Source organism: Alosa pseudoharengus, unplaced genomic scaffold, assembly GCF_046254945.1.
Source record: "Alosa pseudoharengus isolate Yale_2024_CS ecotype anadromous, Long Island Sound unplaced genomic scaffold, YU_APseudo_1.1 YU_APseudo_1.1_scf_20, whole genome shotgun sequence".
Classification (NCBI taxonomy): domain Eukaryota; kingdom Metazoa; phylum Chordata; class Actinopteri; order Clupeiformes; family Clupeidae; genus Alosa; species Alosa pseudoharengus.
The window spans coordinates 18,767,557-18,788,483 of NW_027468664.1; the positions used below are offsets into that span (position 1 = coordinate 18,767,557).

The following is a 20,927-nucleotide window of genomic DNA, read 5'->3' on the forward strand; positions in this document are numbered from 1 at the left end:
TGCTAATATTTGGTCTACTAAAACTAGAGTAAGACTAAAAGACATAAGACTAGACTAAGACTAAAACTCTTATGGTATTTTAGTCGACTAAAACTAGATTAGGACTAAGATTTCAGATGACTAAAATATGACTAAAACTAAATCGTGTGTTATTCAAAAGATTACGACTAAACCAGAATTTGCTGTCAAAATTAACACTGAGCAGCAGCAGGTTCTTTACGAGATGAATGCTTAAAGTAAAGAGAGAAAAACAGGGATCTTTACTTACACAATGTGCTGAGGTTTCAGGTGTATCTGGACATCGACAAGAGGGTGGAATTAAATCTCCCCAGTCAAGGGGTCCATTTAGAAAGCCACAACACTGAAACTGTTAAGAGAGTGTGTGAGGGAGAGAGCAACAACTCATTCACATATCTGTCACAAAAGTGGCTTTTTTTGAAATTTTCAAAAGTGAGTTACCCTGTCTTGAAGATCACTAAACCACAAGTCCGCAACTTGGGTCTCTTCATCAAGTGCAACTTTTGCAGTTTCTTCTGTCTACAAAATAAGTATCAAAGATGTGCACAACCATCAATACTATGACTCAAAACTAGTTTATGAATTGAGGAAGTCTGTCATGTCTTCATACTATCAAATTACAAATTTACAACATTGAGCTGCTGACACATACCATGTTCAATTCAACAGCGGTAGATACTGCTTCCACAAGAAAATACAAGCCAATCAGAATGATCCAATTAGAAAACTGTGCAAATGGAGAGAAATGAAATCAAGTAAATTGTATAAAATCAAACAAATGTGTTTAAAAATCTGTCAATATATGGCAAACTTCAATTTCTTAACAGAGGGTTGTACAGTTTTACAGACATTAGTGCTAGTGGTCAAAATAATTAGTTAGTATAATAATACGGCAGTTAGATGCTTACCACAATCAGTGCCCACTGTTTATTCATGAAGATGCCATACATCCCCATGGCACATATTAAGCAAAACCCAAGTACAGTTGCTATTAACTTGAAGTCACCCTAAACAGAAACAGTGGCATGATTAGAATACTGAAAATGTATTTAAGGGGCTATTTATGGTGAACCAGAATTATTATGTTAAAAACAAATGAACAAATGTGTTTTTAACACTTCACACCTGCCCACATTCACCCCTCTCTTGTACCTGGCCACAGGAACGTGAAGTGGTAAGCGTAAAAGCTCCCAGAAACTGAAACACAAAGTCAGTGTTAAAGGGGAATTTGGTAACTATTTCAACTTAATAAACCCGTTTAGAAATCATTTGGATGGTTAATTGACCTGTTCTGGTGAAAATGGTGACTTTCCCCGCTCTAGCGTCCCCAGGCGGAAAACTAGGGGTGTGACTTTCGAAACCGACGTCTTGAATCAGTGTCGAGGCATGTGTCATGTGACCACTGCTTCGAAACATCGTTCAAAATCCCCATGTCATGTGACCAAAGTTAAGTGAACCTTTGGTGCGTTTCACCGGTGTCGGCAGGCGTGCCCGCGCGTTCAATTAACAGTGTAGCTTTCTCTTAAGCAATAACCATGATGGTGTAGTGGTTAGTGAGGGTGTTTTTTGCACGGTAGACCAGGCTGCTCAAATGTGGTTCGATCCCCATTTGATTTGTAAGGTATTGTTTCAGATCGTATCTGTTTATGTTTTCTTACTTCACCATTAACCCTCTAACCGCCCATGTCGCAATATTGCGACAAGCGTCATTACTGAATAAAACAGACGATAGAAGAAGACGAAGAAGACGTGCATTTCCTCCATAACGCGGAAGCGATGCGGGCCTTAGTTTTGCCCAAATTGGAGCTGAAATACACCAAATGTTGACAAAAAAATTCACGTGTGATGAAGTCTTGGATCTGTTATTCACCTATTCTGATTCTGAAGGAGAATATCTGCCTTTTGGAGAATATAATCGATCGTCTGTTGACTGATAGTCACAGAGCGTCTGTGAATGGAGGTGCGTCTTTTTCGACAGTGTCCACTAAGCATACCATGCTTATTTCGACCCTCTGCCCAACATAGCTGGAGGTGCCAGTGACAATAGTGATGATGGTGTCCGTAATGGACGTGGTATAGACAGCAGGGGTTGTAAAAATAGGGCTCTGAAGAACTTCAAAGTCACCCGCGATATGGAACTGATTTGACCAGGCTACTTTATTGTATATTAGCATAGGGTTTGTGATTATAGTAATAGTTTACTATTGTTGGTTTACATGTGACTGTTTTCCTGTTCATTTGTTATGTCGGTGAAATTACAAAAAAAGAAAGTAAAACTGCTCAAATATGTTCAACATCTAGTATTTACTGAAATGTGCATAATTCACGGTGGTTGCCATCCAGTCACGTCATAATATGCAAATTAGATGAGTAAATTTACCCTCTTCATAAACTTCTGGTCATACTCAATGATTTTCACATTTACAGTAGGACTTTATCTCTGACCACTTGCAAGCCATGGCCTTTTGAAATTTTAATGTAAAAATCCCATTTATTAATTTTTAAACCCTGGCGGCTAAAGGGTTAACCACACAGTTTCAACTAAACTCTCAGAATGGTCAAAAATCGAGAGTTTTTATAAGAAGAAAGTGATTTAGAGAACACATAGTGGCAGCAATAAGATTGTCTTTATTGTGACTTCATGTGGTCTCCCATCCAGTAAATGACCAAGGGCATGACTGCTTAGCTTTTGACAAAGACTGAACACAGGTAACACAGCGAGCCACGAACTTTAAAGACTACATCTCCAATACGAAGCATTTGACAGATTTGTTTCACCCTAAACAGCTCTGAGGTGTCGGAATTGTTTCAAAGCTTCGGAAACAATTCGGCACAATTGCTTCGAACGTTTCAGTGTTTCATAAAGCCTCACTTTGCCCATCCCTACGGAAAACCAACCTTGCAACTTTTGGACTAGTGTCCCGAAAGGTTTGAAACAGGAAGTATTGTGTGAAGCGAGAACCAGCGAGAAACACAAACTGCTACACGGCAACTCCACATAAACGCACACGCCCCCCTCAGTACCGGTTAGCCACGCCGGCTATAAGAGCAAGCGAAAAATTGATCATTTTTTTGATGGTCATCATGGCAGAGGCAGCAAAAAGACAGAAGAGACGGTTCTCGGCGGAGGAGGCGAGGGAGAGGAAGAAAGCGGCTGACCGAGCGAGGGACCGCACAAGAGAAACATCGGTCGTGCGTTCACAGAATGGCGTGAGCTAAGGGAAAGCGAAGGATGCAAAACAGATGCTGACCTGGCGTTACTGTTAATGCAATTGTAAGTACGTCTTTATTTCCTGTTTATTAATTATTTCTTATTCTTGTTAGCGTTGTGAGTTTTGTGAGAGATCTTGTCTAGTCAATTGAGAACAGGACACATCATCAGTAGTGTTTCCCTGCATCACTGGGTGTTTAAGCCTTTAAACATTATACATCCTCCACAGGGGAGGCTCACTGCAGGGTGATCAGCCCTCAGCTTGTGTCCCCAAAGTCCACTCTGTTATTGAAGGCTCCAGCAAGCTTGATAGGTTCACCCTTTACTTGCCCAGCACGGGTCATTGCGCTTCAGCCAAATCTATTGGCTGCTTTTTCTGAGATTTCCCTTATGGTCTTCCTCAAGGCCTGACCACGGCTGCCGATCTCTTTTAGCAGTCTGATGGTAGATGATGCCACAAACCCTCTGCATCCCACCTCAACTGGATAAACTTTGGTGTTCCAACCACGCTGCTTTGCTTCTACTGCAAGCTCTGCATAGTGTAGCTTCTTACGCTCATAGGCCTCTTCCACCAGGCTTTCCCAGGGGACTGTGAGCTCTATGATGTAAGCAGTCTTCAGTGAGGAGGACCACACCAGGTCTGGCCTAAGGTTGGTGAAGGCAATCTTGGGTGGGAAGGTTAACTGTTTGCCAACGTCTGCCAACATCTTTCAGTCACTGGCCACAGACAGGTGTCCTGCTTCTGGTTTGGTGGTAGAGTGTTTAGGTGGCTTTTGTCCTTCTTTAACAAATGTCTTCAAGGACTTTCTTACTCCTGATGGTGAGGAATTGGCTGCCCTCCGCATGTTCTCCAGAGTTGATGCCAGCGTCATAAGGACCTGATTGTGGCACCAGGTATATCTCCCCTGTGTGAGGCCACACGTTGGGTCTTTGCCATACCACTGGTGGAGGTTCTTTGGGGAAGGTAGAACATCATACCTTGCTCTAATGAAGCTGATCTTGCCTGTTTCCATTCCCCATATATCCCTCCAACTGATCTTTCTCCTCTGCACACCTTCCCACTGCATCCATTGCCCCTGCTTGGCAAGAGAGACTGCCTTTGCGCCTCTCACAGCCTCCTCCTGTCAGCGTACCTCTTCGACCACCAGTGCCCTCCGTTCTGACGTTGTAGCCTTTTGCCAAGATGGTTTGCTTGCTTTGAGGCCAAAACCTTCTCTTTCATGCTGGACTTGTCCCACAATGTCTTTGTGCCTCAGCGCTGATGTAGCCTGCTGCACTGCGTTGGATGGTGTCCACTTCCGCCCAGTTGCTAGGGGCACTGCAGTCGTCCTGATGATCTCATCAAGTCCCTCGAGTCCCTCAACGTCATCTGGAGTCTTACTTTGGAACATTTGTATTAGAGCCCGACCGATTTATCGGCGGGCCGATATTATCGGCCGATATTAGGCATTTCCCAAACTATCGGTATCGGCATTTATAATGGCCGATAAATGAATATTTTAAAAATAAAATAAAAACGGACGAAACACCCTTCAACCATGTCATGAGTGTTGGCGTTGTATAGTTTGTCCACCAGAGGGCACTCTACACCGTCCCTGCTGGCAACACTCGTGTATAACGCGCCACACATCCTGCAACCTGCTGATCCAACCAGAGTCGGGCAGAGAGAAAGTTATCCGCGAGTGAGATCATCAGTGAAGTGTGTTCATGGTGATTTGGTCACGAGACATACATTGCTTGAATAACAATTAAAAGAACATCCCCTTTCTCTTAACTCAAATAAGCATGACAAAATTCGTGAAAACAATGTCCAGTTTTGCTGCTGTTAAATAAGTCGGGAGTGAAGCGGAATTAGCTAGTAATTACGTTACGTTGTTACAGTGTAGTTGACTGACTGTCCTTTTAACTTTTGACAGTGTGACTGAAGATGTATTTCTTTAATAGCGTGACAGTTATAGCAGTGAGACGCATCATCTCTCCCCGGCCTGTTATTTTGAAAGCGTATGTTTTACAATTTGCAGTATGACGTTATCCATTGCTAAATTATGGCTCATCATAGACTAGTTAACCACAAAGCTAGCTAATGCCATGAATATCAGTGGAAGACCGCTAACGTTAACATTAATGAGCTTGGAAACCACAACAAACTTCTGCCTAAATAAAGTAATGATTACTGTATGTATAACTAGTATATCTGTAGTTACAGTCCCTGCATTGTAAAATGTAAGTTAGACGTGCGAGGAGTGAACATTTAGACATAGAGAAAAAGTATCAAACGTAGCTTGTGCAAAACGTAGCTTGTGCATAAAAGTTAGAACTATCTTTTCTTTTACACGTGTGTGAAATCCAATGACGCCAAGTGTCTGTAAGACACTGTCGTTCAGCCGCAGCATTAACGGGTTACATAATGGATTTAGATCACTAAATAGTAGGTTTTAGAAGGCAGGCAGCAACTGATGATTGAAAATGGTTTGATGTAGCTTGATGGAAATAATTTTAAAAGTGCAGGTAAAGGGATAAGCAAGCTGACATTGTAATTATAAGGTAGCTTATAAGGCAATAGGGACTAATTATTACACACGCACACTCAAACATTTAGGAGTGACCTTTATCTTGTTTAATGATAATACAAATGATGATGATAGTAATAATGTCATCATTATTTTTTGTAATTATTAAGCCTTAGTTCAAAGTTATATTTAGTCTTTTAATACTGGTAACTTTGATTTGGTTGTTGTTGTTATTGTGTTTTTGTTCAAAAGACTAAGTTTTATATCTTAAGTTTCTATTTTTATATATTTTATTTATCAGAACTTTAATATATTTCGATGTTCCTCTGTTCCACTGTGACAATATTATTTAAAAATAAACAAGTTTGTTTTTAAAATGCATTATCATATTAGTCAATACTCATAAATAACTACAAATAACTAATGTTAGGGAAATGTGTTAATGTTTTGTTGCGCGTTTCTGAAAAAAAAAAATATATATCGGCCGATATATCGGAATATCGGATTTTTAAATCAACAAATATTTGTATCGGTATCGGCCTTCAAAATCCTTTATCGGTCGGGCTCTAATTTGTATTCCTCTGTTAGGCTGGTGAGAGGTAGTTCCAGAATGCCTTTGCCATAGAGGCTGATGTTACTAAGACACCGTGGGACACCCAGCCATTTCTTCGCATAGGAAGTGATCGTTCACTCCATCTTCTCCACGGCAGACAATGGGACCTCATAGATGGTGAGTGGCCACATTGACCGAGGAAACCAAACTATAGGCACCACAGCTTCAGTTTCCCAGGCAATAGAGTCTTGTCGATGGTTTCAAGGCCACTGATGACTTCTTGCCTTAGTTGTTGCACCTGCGCTTTGTCGTTGAGGCTTGCACTGTACCACCTGCCCAAACTTTTGACAGGCTGCTCACTAATCATTGGTATTGGGTCCTCCCCGATGTAGAACCTTGTGTCTCTCAGGACCCCCTTGACAATGGAGATGCTGCGAGATTTGCTTGGCTTTACTTTCATTCGGGCCCAGCCGATGTTTTCCTCCAGCTTTCCCAGCAGTCGCTTGGTACATGCTGCAGTGGTGGTCAGGGTTGTTATATCATCCATGTACGCCCTAATAGGTGGAAGACGGAGCCCATCCCTGCTTCGCTCACCGCCCACCACCCATTTGGAGGCCCTGATGATTACTTACATGGCCATTGTGAAAGCCAACGGTGAGACTGTGCAGCCCGCCATGATGCCTACATCCAATCGCTGCCATGTTGTACTGAAGTTGGCTGTTGTGAAACACAGTTGCAGGTCCTAGAAATAGGTCTTGACTAGTGTGGTGATGAGTTCTGGTATGTGGAAAAATGTGAAGGATTCCCAGAGGAGCTCATGGGGAACTGACCCAAACGCGTTAGCCAGGTTTAGGAAGATGACATGTAGGTCTCTTTTATCCTTGGCTGCTTGGATCAGATGCCATATCAGAATCCTGGAATTCCTGCTTTCTGTACGGACGTATCAATATTTGTATACAATCATAATAATTATTGAGCATTCCTCAACCGTAAAATAAGGTGATCGCGCCATCATTGAAAGTGGTGACTTGCGCTGCAACCCGCCCCTTTTATGTGAACGCGCACAAACTCCAATTAGGTTAACCCCGGCTCAACAAATCAACTTCATAATCAGCATCATAGTACCGATTAACACCACTTAAGATAACCAGGTTTTGTCAACCCCGGTTTAACAAAGTAACCCTGGGTTACATCTGGGTAGGTTAAGCTCCCTTCGTAGTACAGGCCCCAGCAGCGGTCATATCAAAATAAACGCACAATATGAAACACTGACATCTCATAAAACCATGTCATGGAGACATGACACTAAGCTTTCAGCTCAGATCTGTGCGCGTTCTTCGTGAAACGTGGAGACGCACAAGACCGCCTATATTAAAAAAACAATTACTTCCGCATTTATGAGCGATAGTGTAATCTACACTGCAGTCATTTTTAGTGTCTAGCCTATAACATCAAATACATCGATTGTCATCAGATGTTGTATGGTATGCACGTCCATAGTGGCATATTTGCACGCACAACACTATTAAATCGCATTCGAGATCCAAAAGGTTTGTAGAGGCGGAGCTCCACCTATGAGATATATGACAGAATCCTACACAATGTAACAATTTCGTAGGCAACCACAACTCCACAAATTAACTCAAGCGACTGAGTGAGCAGGCAGTCTGAGATAAGTGGTTAACTTCCCGCAGAGCCGGAAACATTGCAGACTCGCAGACCATGGGACTCAGATTGGAGCTGCTGGATCAGCCGGCCGGTTAGGCTACGTTGAGTACGAGTCAGTCGAATCAGCCGGCTACGTTGGTCATGAGTGGATCTGTAGATGAGCGAGTAGCTCCTCCTCGAGGTGAAAAGCATTTCCACAACAAAAGCCATTCTTTCACTTCTGCATGTAGCCTAGACATAATTAGATTTGGTGTATAGATGTAGCATATTAAAATGCAATTAGGTCGTGCAGACAGTCCAAACTGCACGCTCATGGAGCTGCTTGAGTATCTACCCGGATCAGTCGGGCGGGCCGGTTACGTTATTGTTGTTATGAGTGCGAGTCAGCCGAATCAGCCGGCTACATTGTCATGAGTGGATCTTTAGAGAAGCGAGTAACTCCTCGTCAAGGTTAAAAGAAAATCCACAACAAAAGCCATGCTTTCACTTCTGAAATAACATATGTTCTGCACGCATAGCCTACTTTAAAATGCAATTAGGTCGCGAAGACAGTCCGAAACATTGCAAGCTCTGTATGGAGTTGCTTGAGTAGGCTAGCCTACCTGTGGGGTATTCCAGAAAGCAGTTTTACTGGCTTAACTGGGTATGTTAACCCAGTATTAGCAGTGAACCTGGGATTTCAGTTCCAGAAAGCTCAAATATGATCAGGCTATGTAAGTAACTATGGTAACATAGGCCCTGAACTTAACTGGGTATGTAAACCCAGAGTAAACGGGAAACCTGGGATTTCAGTTCCAGAAAGCTCAAAAATGATCAGGCTATGTTTCATTCATTCAACCTTTATTTATTCTCGGAGGATCATTGAGGGAAGCCCACATTTTCAATGAAGCCGAGATAACAGAAACAATGAAGTAACAAAATGTAAAAAGAGAGAGAAAAAAAAGTATAGGTATAGGTCTAGGCCTATAAATAAAATAAAACAAAGTAAAATAAATAAATAATAAGATATACATTATAGAGGAGGGAGGGGAAAAATACATAAAATCTTAATAATAAAATAATAATAATAATAATAATAATAAAGACATTTACTTAAAGCAGGTACAAATTGACATAGGAAGGTTTGTGATTACAGATCTGAATTGATTATAGGAAAGTATAGAGTTCATTTTTATATTACACAGATTATTCCAGGAAATAGGGGCACTATAACAAAAGGCCGACTTTCCCAACTCAGAGTGGATACGAGGAACCTTGAGCATCAAACAGTCATTTGATCTGGTCTGATAGGGACCAGAATTCCACACAAGCATGTCTGAAATATAACCTGGTAATTTCCAACAATACCTTTGTAAATAAACAGATGCCAATGATTTTGTCTCCTCTCTGTCAAAGATGACCAACCCACCTTACCATAAAGGACACAATGATGAGTGCTATAGACATCACCAGTAATGAATCTCAGGGCAGAATGGTAGACTGAGTCCAGGGCTTTAAGTAAGCAGTAGGATTTATATATATATCACATCACCATAGTCTAAAACTGACATGAAAACTGCTTCAACAACTTGTTTCCTACTTTCCATAGGGAGGCTGGCTTTGTTTCTGTAGAAGAAACCTATTGTTTTTCTCAGTGTTTTTGCTAGGATGGCTATATGGTAGGTAAATGTGAGTTTTTCATCCAGCCAGATACCAAGATATTTGTATTCAGAGACTCTTATCAATCCTTGAACCAGTTACAGTGGTTATTTGCATGCCATTAACCTCAGTGTTCCTTGCTCTACTAAATAACATACATTTAGTTTTCTTCTCATTTAGAACTAATTTAAGATTAATGAGAGCTTCTTGAAGAACATTAAATGAAAGCTGGAGATTATCAATTGCAAGTTGAGCAGAGTCAGCGATGCAATACAAAATAGTGTCATCAGCATAAAGGTGGACTTGACAACCATTTAGAGAAGAGACAATGTCATTGATGTAGATGGTGAAGAGAACTGGGCCCAAAATACACTGTAAAAAAAAATCCGTTGATTTTACGGTGAAAAACTGGCAGCTGTGGTTGCCAGAATTTCACCGTAATAAATACGGTACAAAAATTCTGTTATTTTTACGGAAAAACCCAGCAGCTAGATTACCAGAACTTTACCGTAATAAATACAATAGAAAGAATTCCGTTATTTTAACGGTGAAAGACTGGCAGCTGGGTTGCCGCACTTTGACCGTAATAAATACGGAAAAACAATTCCGTCATTTTAACGGTGAAAGACTGGCAGCTGGGTTGCCGCAATTTGACCGTAATAAATACGAAAAAAAAAAAACAATTCCGTCATTTTAACAGTGAAAGACCGGCATCTGGGTTGCCAAAATTTTACCGTAATAAATACAGTTTAACCATCTCTACATTTACGATTAACTTTTGTTTCAAACACATTTTACTGTATACATTAACTAACACCCTAACAAATCCGTCTGAACAGTCTCTACTACTATTTTACCTATCCTATGTTTACCACACAAATCAACCATACAATTAACAGTTTGGTAAAAAAGACAACTTTATTCCTAGAACTTACAATCATCTATGCCCTAATCAGTTAATAAGCTGTTAGTTGGCCATTCTGCCCATGTTGTACCAAAATGTCTTGTCAAAAACAATGAGCTTGAATAGAATTACCAGGAATACCTCCCTTCTTACATAGTAATTAGGCATAAGTCCACAGATTTCAACAGTCTTATGGCATGGAAAAAGTCCAGGTCTGCAAAACGTTGAGATGTTTCAAAGGTGTTGCCTTTCTGTGGCTTGTGAAGTCAAAAAAGGGACAGTACTGGACATCAAGAATCTACCCTGGCTTGTAGGTGTGCCGAAGGAGAAAGGTCAGCTGCTTCAGCCCTTTCTGGCGCCATTGAATGGATCAGGAACATCGGCATAGGAAGAGAAAACAAAGGCACTTTTAAGTCATATCTACAACGAGTACTGGTAGAATAAAGCAATTCATAAATTTACTGTCACATGCAATTGCCACCAGCTCAGTAGGTACATAGTTTATCAGTTAAAAGTTGACACATTGCTGGGGTGGAACCTGCAGAATATAACAGATAGTAACAAAACCCCAAGACCCCATAACACAACGCTGATTAGTCTCACCATGGACTGCTACTGCCGAGCCAACCAACAGGCTGTATCTTTCCCTTCTTCAGAGGTGAGCGGGACATTGGCTTGGTCTGGCAGGAGTGAATTGATGAAACATTATGAAAAATTATGACTGACACAAAGGAACATAGTGGGAAAATAGGCAAAAGGTAGTAGACAGCCAGGGCTGTAGTGGAGACTAAACTCAAGTAAACACAGTTTACCCCTCTCAAATTTGAGTTTATCCACCCCTCGATAGAATTTATACATGAAAATCAACTTAAAGTGTAACACCGGCGAACTTCGATTGTAGGCTCTATGTGTGCATGGGCACAAGTCAAAAATTCGGTCAACGAGACGATTACGTCCAAACCCGCGTCTTCCAGTAGTAGTGTTCTACTCACTTTCAGCTGTATTGCTTCTATGGGTGAACTGTGGGCAAGTGGGACACACTCACAAAATGTCAATCTATAAACACTTAGAAATTCAAGGTTTTAGTTTGGTTTATAGAAGGTTCAACATTGCATAAAACTTTGTTCAAAGTATTATCAGGGTCTCTACATATGAACTCGAGCATAGAGAACATTGTTTGAGCACAGTTTATAAACACCTTTGTTTCTGAAGACTGCACATTTGCGTATCCTAACAATCCAAGATGGCGGCGAGAGGGAGTGGCTAAGGTAAGCAAATGTGCAAATGTGTGTCTTTAGAAAAAAACGTTTTAATGAACTCTGTGTCTACATATGAACTTGAGCATAGAAAACATAGTTTGAGCACTAACCACTAACAAAATTAGCAACATCTTACCTTTAATATTAGATGACTGCCAACTTGAATAGCTGAGGAAAAGGGGCTGACCTGCAAGGACGAGACAATGTTAACTTTCACCAATATATCACATTGTTATAACTTACAAAAGAATAGTTTTGCATCATCTTTGACATGTTGCCACATGTGGCTGCTAAATTGTATACAATGTGAATGAATGAAAAGTCAAAACAGAAAGTTTTCCAGCACACCTTAGACATAGCAGCTTTATTTGGGCCTGGGTCTTCCTTGAACACAGTGATAATTTCTGGCAGAGAGGGGACTCAATCCTAAGTCGACCCAGTCGTTCGTGCTGCTGCTTGGCAGGTCAAAAGAAAATGTAGGGGTGAATGGCACACAAACTAGATTTTAAAAAAAATGTAAAACTACATTAGCAAACTTATTACATATTATATTACATTACATTCCTTTACTTATACAACCAAGCATTTCAATTAAAAATGTTCATTTGCTACCTGACAGTTCTTAAGTATGTCTAGCTTAGCTTTGAATAGCAATCTGTAGTTGACTTGACACAGCAGTATTGTCTCAACTAAGAAATGTAAAATGCATTCTATTGACTTACCAGCATAGTGGGCCTACAGGTCTCCTGTGTGTCCTAGCCCTCCTTCAGGTGTAAGCAGGGTGTTGTGTCCTGTTCTAGATGGTCTGATCTGGAAGAGGGGATTAACAGGGGATTGATGAGACATTAGGGCTGATGCAGTAGGAGCAAGATGTAATGTTGGTGGACAAGCATTACAATATAAATGAAAGCATAAATGATCAAGGCAGAGACAAGAAATCAGGGATACTTACCATGGTTGGCGAGAGCGAGAAAGAGAGAGAGAGAGAAACAGAGAGACATTGCATACCTTTTACATATACTCATCATTGGTTCCATAGTTGTTCTAACCAAGTAGTAATGAGAATGAACCATCTACAGTTCAAAAAAGACTTACCGAATTCATGCTTGCTTTTCTTATTGGAAATACAGCGCCAGTTTTTTTTTTTTACAATTGAAATTACTGCTTTATCGGAATTTCTGTTGAACAGTTTTACTTAATTTACTAAAGAGTTCAATCTATAACATAAAACTGGACATTTAATTTTTACTAACCTGTACAATGACAAAACTCTACATCAGTTAACATTTCTGTGGCAATAAATGATCACTGTACCTTGTTGATACCCTGTTGAGACAAACCAATCAAATACATAAATATTAAGTCCTCAGCAATGCAATGATATTTCTACCTTTCCCTTACACTCAACAGACGAAGCACTTTGCAATGCACGCCTTAGCAGACAGAACAGCTCCACAAAATGTGACTGGAAAGCATGGCTAAAACGAGCGCGAAAAAAAAAACCTCCTCCCCAAACGTTCTGAAACCCTATTCACCACTTCACTTCTAAATAGCCTACTCCTAGTAAAGAAAATGTAAAAACTTACCTGTAGACGTCTCTCCCAACATACCTGCAACATAAAGATTAGGCAACGTTAACTTGCATCAAACCAATAACAGTTACGATTTCCAATGCACAATTTTCCTGTTAACATTAGCCAAAACTATGCTTTAACTCTAGCAATTATCCAATTACTAACTGTAAAGGTCCAAACAATGAATGTATTCAATAAAACATGTTTAACACCTAATGTGCTTCAACGCCAAAAGTTTCGCCTGGAAACATAAAGCAAGGCTAAATGACTGGAACTCCCGTCAAGTCATTTCAAGCTTCTGTGCACAATGAAGGGATTAACGTTAATAAAATGGCGTTCTCAATCAGAACTCAGTTAAATATTTCACACTGAGACAATTGACATTCCAGCTCAGAATATAGACTTAATGACTGTAGAGAAAAACGGTGTAGACTAAGTATGATATCTCCGTGTTATTACAAGTTAGAATCGAAGCACAATATACATAATCTAAGGTAATGTTTACATTAATCAAAGCATGGTCAGAAATCTGAATGCTAGCTGGCAATTTTGTCATAGGCTAACGTTATCCTACAACAGAGATTCAGATAAGATAAGATAGTATTTTATTCATCCCGAAGAAAATTCTAGACGTAAGCCATTGCAAACACAAGAAGCTTAGAATTGCATTACTAATTAATACTTTTAATCAGATTGAACTCTTCAATTTATTAAATTGTCGTTTTCATTACTTACCATCTCACAAATCACTGTCTCCTTCGCGAACAAAATGGCGGTTGATATTTGGCCATGTGGTTTAACTAACAAAATGCAGCGCCACCTATAGGCTAGCTTGGGGAAATACCTTGGGGAAAATTCAGTGATTTAATGCAAATTGACCTCTCCAGAATAAGTCCCGCCTCCGTAACTTCCGTATCCATCCAACTTCCGGGCGTGGATTGTCTATGAGAAATAACATGGCGTTTCGAAATATCATACCGGTAAAACATCTGTAGGTAGCGAAGTTGAAAAAGCTGGTGGGCAGATTGGCCTACACACTTCTGCCATATAGTTTCCACTGGATTTTTTGATTGTCGGTGCCGTTTAAGTAGTATACTATAGACTATACTACTTAAACGGCACCGAAAATCAAAAAATCCAGTGGAAACTAGATGGCAGAAGTGTGTAGGTCAATCTGCCCAGCAGCTTTTTTTAATTTGTCACCTACAGAGTTTGACAGGTACGATCTTTCAAAACGCCATGTTATTTCCCATAGACAATCCACGCCCGGAAGTTGGATGGATACGGAAGTTAGGAGGCGGGATATATTCTGGAGAAGTCTATGGACATAGATGGCTAATGCATATTAATTCGTTAATTTACATACATTATTATATTATATGTATAAATCAAAGAAGGGTGCTTAGACAATTTGATTCATCCATTAGACTACCTGCAGTGAATTTTACAGGGGTAACCAGTATTTTTTACAGAAAATAAAAGCAAAATATTAATGTGTTTTGTTCTATGTATTATGTCATATTTCTAATGGTAAATCAGACTATTTATCCGCCCTATAATGCACTTCGGCTCCCCATTCTGAAGTTCAAAAAGACCAGCGAAATTTCACCTCGGGGCCGTGACAGCCAAACCGCTAACCTTTTGACTGCAGTGTCTAGCCAGCCCAGTGGTGGCAAGCGAGCTAGTTCAAACGTTTAAGTACTTAATGAAGATATCCAGGGGTCTTTATGCCTTGACTAAGTTGATGTTGCTTATAAACAACAATTCATATTCATAGAAACAACAAGATCAATAAGACATAATATATTTCATACCTGTGTTACAGCATGTAGCCTAGCTGTCTAGCTAGGTTTACAATGCAATCCAATGTCCGAACATACTAGCAGTTCGCTTGTCAGCTAGCTAAAAAGTTTCAGTGTTTAAACTAACATATAGTGGTCTATTTAGTGGTGTATGTGCCCTGACTAAGTTCGTGTGGTATATAAACCACAATTTGTGTTGATACAAGTGCCAATGTTCGTGTAGAAACATTTTAATCACATACAAATGTTCGTGTTACAGCTCAGGTAGTCTCCGCCATCTTGGTCAGACTTTTTTGTAACTCCCGCCTCCAAACACAAACACGGGACCTGATTGGTTCTCGATTGGTCCTCATTTCGCCTGCCTCGGTGATTCGCTGTCATTTCGCCTAACCAGGGCGAATTTCGTCTCCATTCAACCTCAATGAGTGAAGCGAAATTTCGCCATGTGGAAACCAACCGTTAGATGAGGGTAAAAGCGGGAAAAAATTGTGTGCTCCCTGTTTTATATAATATGGCATGTTTCTGTTTTCTTAACGGTTAATCAACGTATTTTCTATACAAAAAAAAGGTGAAATATATGGTTCCAGCTGGTAAACATATTTACAATACTTAACTGTTGTAAGAAATGTTTTCTACCGTTTCTAAGTTTACGGTTTTGTTCTGTTGCAATTTCACAAATTTTTACCGTAAAATCTACGGATATTTTTTACAGTGTAGACCCTTGTGGAACACCCTTTGTGATTGGCAAAAACTCTGACTTAACATTTCCTGACTTAACACACTGAAACCTCTGGGACAAATAATTACAAAACCATTTACATGCCTTATCATCCAAACCAATATCATGTAATCTTTGTAACAGTAAGGGATGATAAACTGTATCAAATGCTTTTGACAGATCAACAAAAAGGGCAGCACAATGCTTTTTAATGTCTAAGGCAGATATGATGTTATTAGTAACTAATGTGGTAGCTGTGATAGTGCTGTGGTTAGTTCTAAAACCAGATTGTTGTGGATTTAATATGTCATGGCATGAAAGAAATGACCCTATGAAAGAAATTACCTATGTAAGTAACTATGGTAACATAGGCTCTGAACTTAACCTGGTAGGGCAGGGGTGGGCAACTAATTTCCCCAAGGGGCCACATGACAAACTGGGACTGTTGAGGAGGCCGGACCCAAAATACCGAACTCAAGTCTGAACTCAATTCTGTTCAATTCTATTCTGTTCTTGTATAACATTAAGTAAATCATATGGTTTTGTTTACTAGTCGTAAGAACAGAGGAAAATGTGAGGGAGACAAAGGAAAAACAGCAATATTAGTCTATGTCCAGTATTTAATCCTCATTCTCGAAAATTATTTTTTGACATTGACATTTTTTTCAGTTTTCAAAGACTGATATAAAAAAGTACTACAATATCTATATAATTAGGCTAGGTCATGAAAATGTGAAGGAGTCAGTACAACCGATAGGCCTGTGCCACCATTTCAACACTCAGCAATATTTCATCATTAAATCATTACCATCATTAAATTAACTCTATGCAGAATTAGACTACGAAAATGTGGAGCAGACAATAGTAGGCTGTCATTAGTTAATCAACATGCACAAAGAAAACTATTTTAAAAATGTAGGCTATGTTTTTGCTTTAACTTTATGCACATAACTGTGATTGGTCAACTCGCTCTGTGTGTTGAGCCGGCTGCTTCAAGCAACCTGTGGGTAGCATCATAGTTCGCTAACATAAGCTTTGCAAATAAACTCAGATATATTTTGGTTACAATTATACGGGGTTATCCGATTGTAAACTGTCTATCTGCCAGTAACGTTTTGAAATGAACACTTCGTATCGCCAACGAGCAGCAGTAGGAGTTCGTTCTAACAACCTTTGCGGTGGCGAGCGACGCAGACATAAGAGACACAAAACTTTGAAAGGTTTACGCCGACGTAAAGGCAACTGCATTGTGTCGACGCAGAAGCATAAATTCTATTCACCAGCACATCAGTGAGGGTGTTTACGTCGTATGCATCCACGCACAAATGTATGGGCGTACAAATAGCAGTCGCTTTCAAAATAAAAACAACGAAATTGATTTGCATGCATTATCTCTATGCTAGGCTCTTGACTATTGTTCTTTCACGGACCTTACGCGGGCCGGTCAGGGAAAGCCAACGGGCCGGATGTGGCCCGCGGGCCGTATGCCCATGTATGTGGTAGGGGGTAGGTTTTGTTCAGGTTATGTTCAATTATGTTGGGTTATTTCAGTGCATGTTCAACCAGGCCGCTATTTTTACACTTGTCACACAATGGCGTTTCATTTTGACAAAGGTCCGATTGACAAAGAAGCACAAAATCATGTAATATTCATCCGTGCAATTCACCGTGAGAGGGCGATAAGACCACGACATCACATGATAGCCTATCCATTCTTTTCCAAACGAGTTTTTCAAGAGCGCTCGAGTTTTTCAGCTGAAACCTAAATATACAGTAGGCTACTTGAAAATCATTCTCCATCCCTACATTACGCATGGTGGATTAGAATAGAATAAAATAAATATTTAATGTAGGCTAGCTAGCCTACGTCTTTGGCTCACTAGACAGATGGACAAACAACATCTCAGACACATTGAAGATATAATTAAAACAAGTACAGTACAAAAAAGGGGAAACATAGCCTATAGAAAATGAATAAATAAGTTTAAAAATATAGCTGTACAGCTCAGCCGGGTATGCATGTTGTCACTAAGTTTGGTTAAGAATGCTGATGGAATTTGGAATAAAATATTTTTTTAATAGGCTACACACGCTCTCCGACTGGGAGTTTTTGTAGTGTTGGAGACGCAGAGCATATCGGCAAGCTGTCGGTCGGTCCGTAAAGTTTGTCTTGCGCTAAAGCAGTTCCTGCGCAACAAGTTTTCCTGGACACAAACCCACGAGGATCATTAAAGTTTAGTTTCACCAACTGGCAGGTCAGCATCACTAATTCAATTTTCCAAATGTGCACCGAAAGGTGTCCAATAGGCTACCCATGCCTTCCAACATTCATTTAACTTGGCCCACAGCTGCAGAACCCGCGTTAAAATAGAAAATTAAATTTGGGATTCTCAAAGAATTCTATGGCCCACTCAATCTGCGACAAGATAGGCTAGTTTAAGAAAGCATCATTCAAAGCAGTCAATACAATACGTGATGTCCAGTGAATTATTTAATTGTGCTTTTGACATTATCCTAAACGTACGCATTTACACGGTCAGTTAGGCTATTCTCTGCCAAGCAAGGTCTCGGACGCAGGCGCTTAAGTATTGCTTTTTTTATTACAGTTCTCTCCTCCTCGTAAGCCTCGACTACTCCGCCTCTGAAAAATACGGTGCTCTTCGTTTCGCCGGTTTCACTCATGGTTTCGACTCTCAATAGATGATGCCTTTATAAGTTCGCCGTGAACGCGCACAACTCTAGGTTATCTCACACAGGGTTGATTGAACTAACCGGTAACCGGTGCTTTGGAACCGACAGCTCGGGTTTAGTCGCCACAGGTTCAGACAACCCAGAGGTTAAGTTTTATCTCAGTGTTTGTTAAACCTCCTTTCTGGAATACCCCTCTGGGTCAGTCGGATCAGCCGGGCGGGCCAGTTACGTTATGTTTTTATGAGTGCGAGTCAGCCGAATCAGCCGACTACTGTCATGAGTGGATTTGTAGACCTACTGTCATGAGTGGATTTGTAGACGAGCGAGTAGCCTAGTTTCTACTCATGTCAAGGTGATAATAATAATAGGCCTAATGAGAATAGTAGTAGTAGTAGCCTAGTAATAATAATAATAATAATGATAATAATAATAATAATAATTTATTCACTGCAGGGCATTTCTACGTTCCTGTTTCTATGTCTACATTGAAAGTCAATTGCTTAGGCTACACTAGGTTAAGACAATAAATGAACAGTCTGGCTCAAACTGCTTTCTTTCCCGTGAATGGGTGGAGGTTTTGATGCTATTATATTAGGCTATTTTATATTATATTATATCATATTATATTAGGCTACCTAACAGTATAGCAATTATTAATAATAATATTAGTTGCCTAGTATTAGCAGCCTATTAATACGTTATTAGAATAGATTCCTAGTAGCCTACTATTAATATATTAGTGGTAATAAACAATATAGCAGAGTAGCATTAGACCTAGGCAAACTTTTCTATTGTTAACAAAACAACAACAAATAATTAATTATTATTTATTTTTATTATAAATGTTTATATAATTTTATTATTAATCCTTGCGATTTAGCAATACTGACTCAAGTGACTCGTTCAACCGGGATCAGTTTAGCGAGTGACTCAGAATAACCCGGATCCTTAAAAGGAATCGAGTTTGACAGGCCTACACATGAGAACTTCGTTTTTCATAGTTTTAGACATATTTGTAACATATTAAATCATGAATCTTATTTTATTTCATTATCCATATAAATGAAAATGTTGAATTAACTAAAACTTATAAAGAATTACTCACAAATATAATGTTCAACACAACCATTAATGTCCTCTTCAAGTGTGTGTTGGCTGGTGCCATAATCCAAAATGCAGCTACACTTTCTGTCTATAAATGCTAAGGTGCAGCACACAAGCTTTACTCGTCTGAAAACGCAAATAAATATGCTTCTGTCTGATCAAAGCTTATTTTGTTGTGCCCTCACACCTCACACACTTGGTGTGCCTGGTGTGAAAATTGTAGGTGAGTCTCTTACAATTCCCTTGAACTGTTTGTGGGTGTCATTTCCTTGAGAACCTTGTGCAATGGAAATGGTGAGAAAACAAGTCAGGGGCTGGAGAGATTTCTTTAAAGATGCTACATAACTTTTGCCTAAAGTTATTACAGTTATTTCCCTAAATGGCTGACAAATATGCAGGGTCGGACTGGGAACAAAATTCGGCTCTGGCAATTTTCTCCTGGACCGGCCCACCACTGGACCGACGACCCCCCCCCCCCCCCCACACCATTTTAAAGTGATTTGAGAGGGACAGGATTCAGGGATAGGCAAGACAGATTCTGTCTGTCTCACGTCATGTTACCCCATGCATTAAACCACATGTCACTGCTTGACTAGGCTAAATGAAAAATATAGGCTACTGAACATGGACATTGTCATAGTTGACAGAAATTACGTTTTGTGCCAACATGTTGTAGAAACACAACCACAGCCTTAATTTGGTGCAAATCTCCTTTACTTTGGTTATAGTCCGCGATTCACATTAACTGTAGGCTATCACAAGTGTATAGAGCTGCACAGTCCCGCCCACAGCCGATGCCGGATGTAAAAAGTCAATGCAATTTCTCCATTGACAATTGCGGTGTAAGCCATAAAAACTTAACTGCACGTGGTAGACTTAAAACCAGCTACGGTTGTACTAAGCGATTGTATATGCTCCTATAGACACCAAGAGTTCGTGGGGCACTAACCTTGTTTTGAGATAAATGCCTTTTATTCGCGATCTCTTGGATAAGTACTTCATTACCCACAATCCTGAACAATCCCACAGTGATGCCTCTGATTGGTGGAAAGGCCGTTATGGTCATAGTTTGAAACTTTCTCAGCGGAAAAATATTGACAAAGATGGAGGAGTTTTTTACTGCCTATGGCGAAAATCTTAATGTGATTAAACTTTCTTGACGAATATTGGTACTTGTATCAACAAGGATTGGGGTTTATACATCACACGAACTTAGTCAGGGCCAATACACTATCAAATAGACCACTGTAAATGTTAGTTTAAACACTCAAACTTTT

At 39.9% G+C, this 20,927-nt stretch overlaps 2 long non-coding RNA genes across 10 annotated transcripts in view; both read right to left on the minus strand.

Annotated features, from left to right (window-relative positions):
- LOC143136657 (uncharacterized) overlaps positions 1 to 19,824 on the minus strand; it is a 33,056-nt gene extending 13,232 nt beyond the window's left edge. The window contains exons 1-6 of the long non-coding RNA XR_012989380.1: positions 19,652 to 19,824; positions 1,144 to 1,215; positions 927 to 1,025; positions 671 to 745; positions 460 to 537; positions 269 to 367 (exon numbers count right to left, since the gene is read on the minus strand). This is a non-coding gene — a long non-coding RNA (uncharacterized LOC143136657). The remainder of the gene's footprint in view (positions 1 to 268; positions 368 to 459; positions 538 to 670; positions 746 to 926; positions 1,026 to 1,143; positions 1,216 to 19,651) is intronic.
- Positions 10,418 to 14,195, minus strand: LOC143136656 (uncharacterized). 9 transcript variants are annotated; one of them, XR_012989374.1, is made up of 9 exons: positions 13,548 to 14,195; positions 13,348 to 13,371; positions 13,076 to 13,087; positions 12,857 to 12,939; positions 12,484 to 12,566; positions 12,110 to 12,213; positions 11,898 to 11,948; positions 11,106 to 11,182; positions 10,418 to 10,854 (listed from the first exon to the last, which is right to left on the minus strand). It is a non-coding gene; the product is annotated as an uncharacterized LOC143136656 (long non-coding RNA). The 9 variants fall into 9 exon arrangements; XR_012989373.1 differs by having other exon boundaries at positions 12,484 to 12,571; positions 12,714 to 12,939; XR_012989377.1 differs by lacking the exon at positions 12,857 to 12,939 and having other exon boundaries at positions 14,071 to 14,195.
- Positions 19,825 to 20,927: the final 1,103 nt, after the last annotated feature.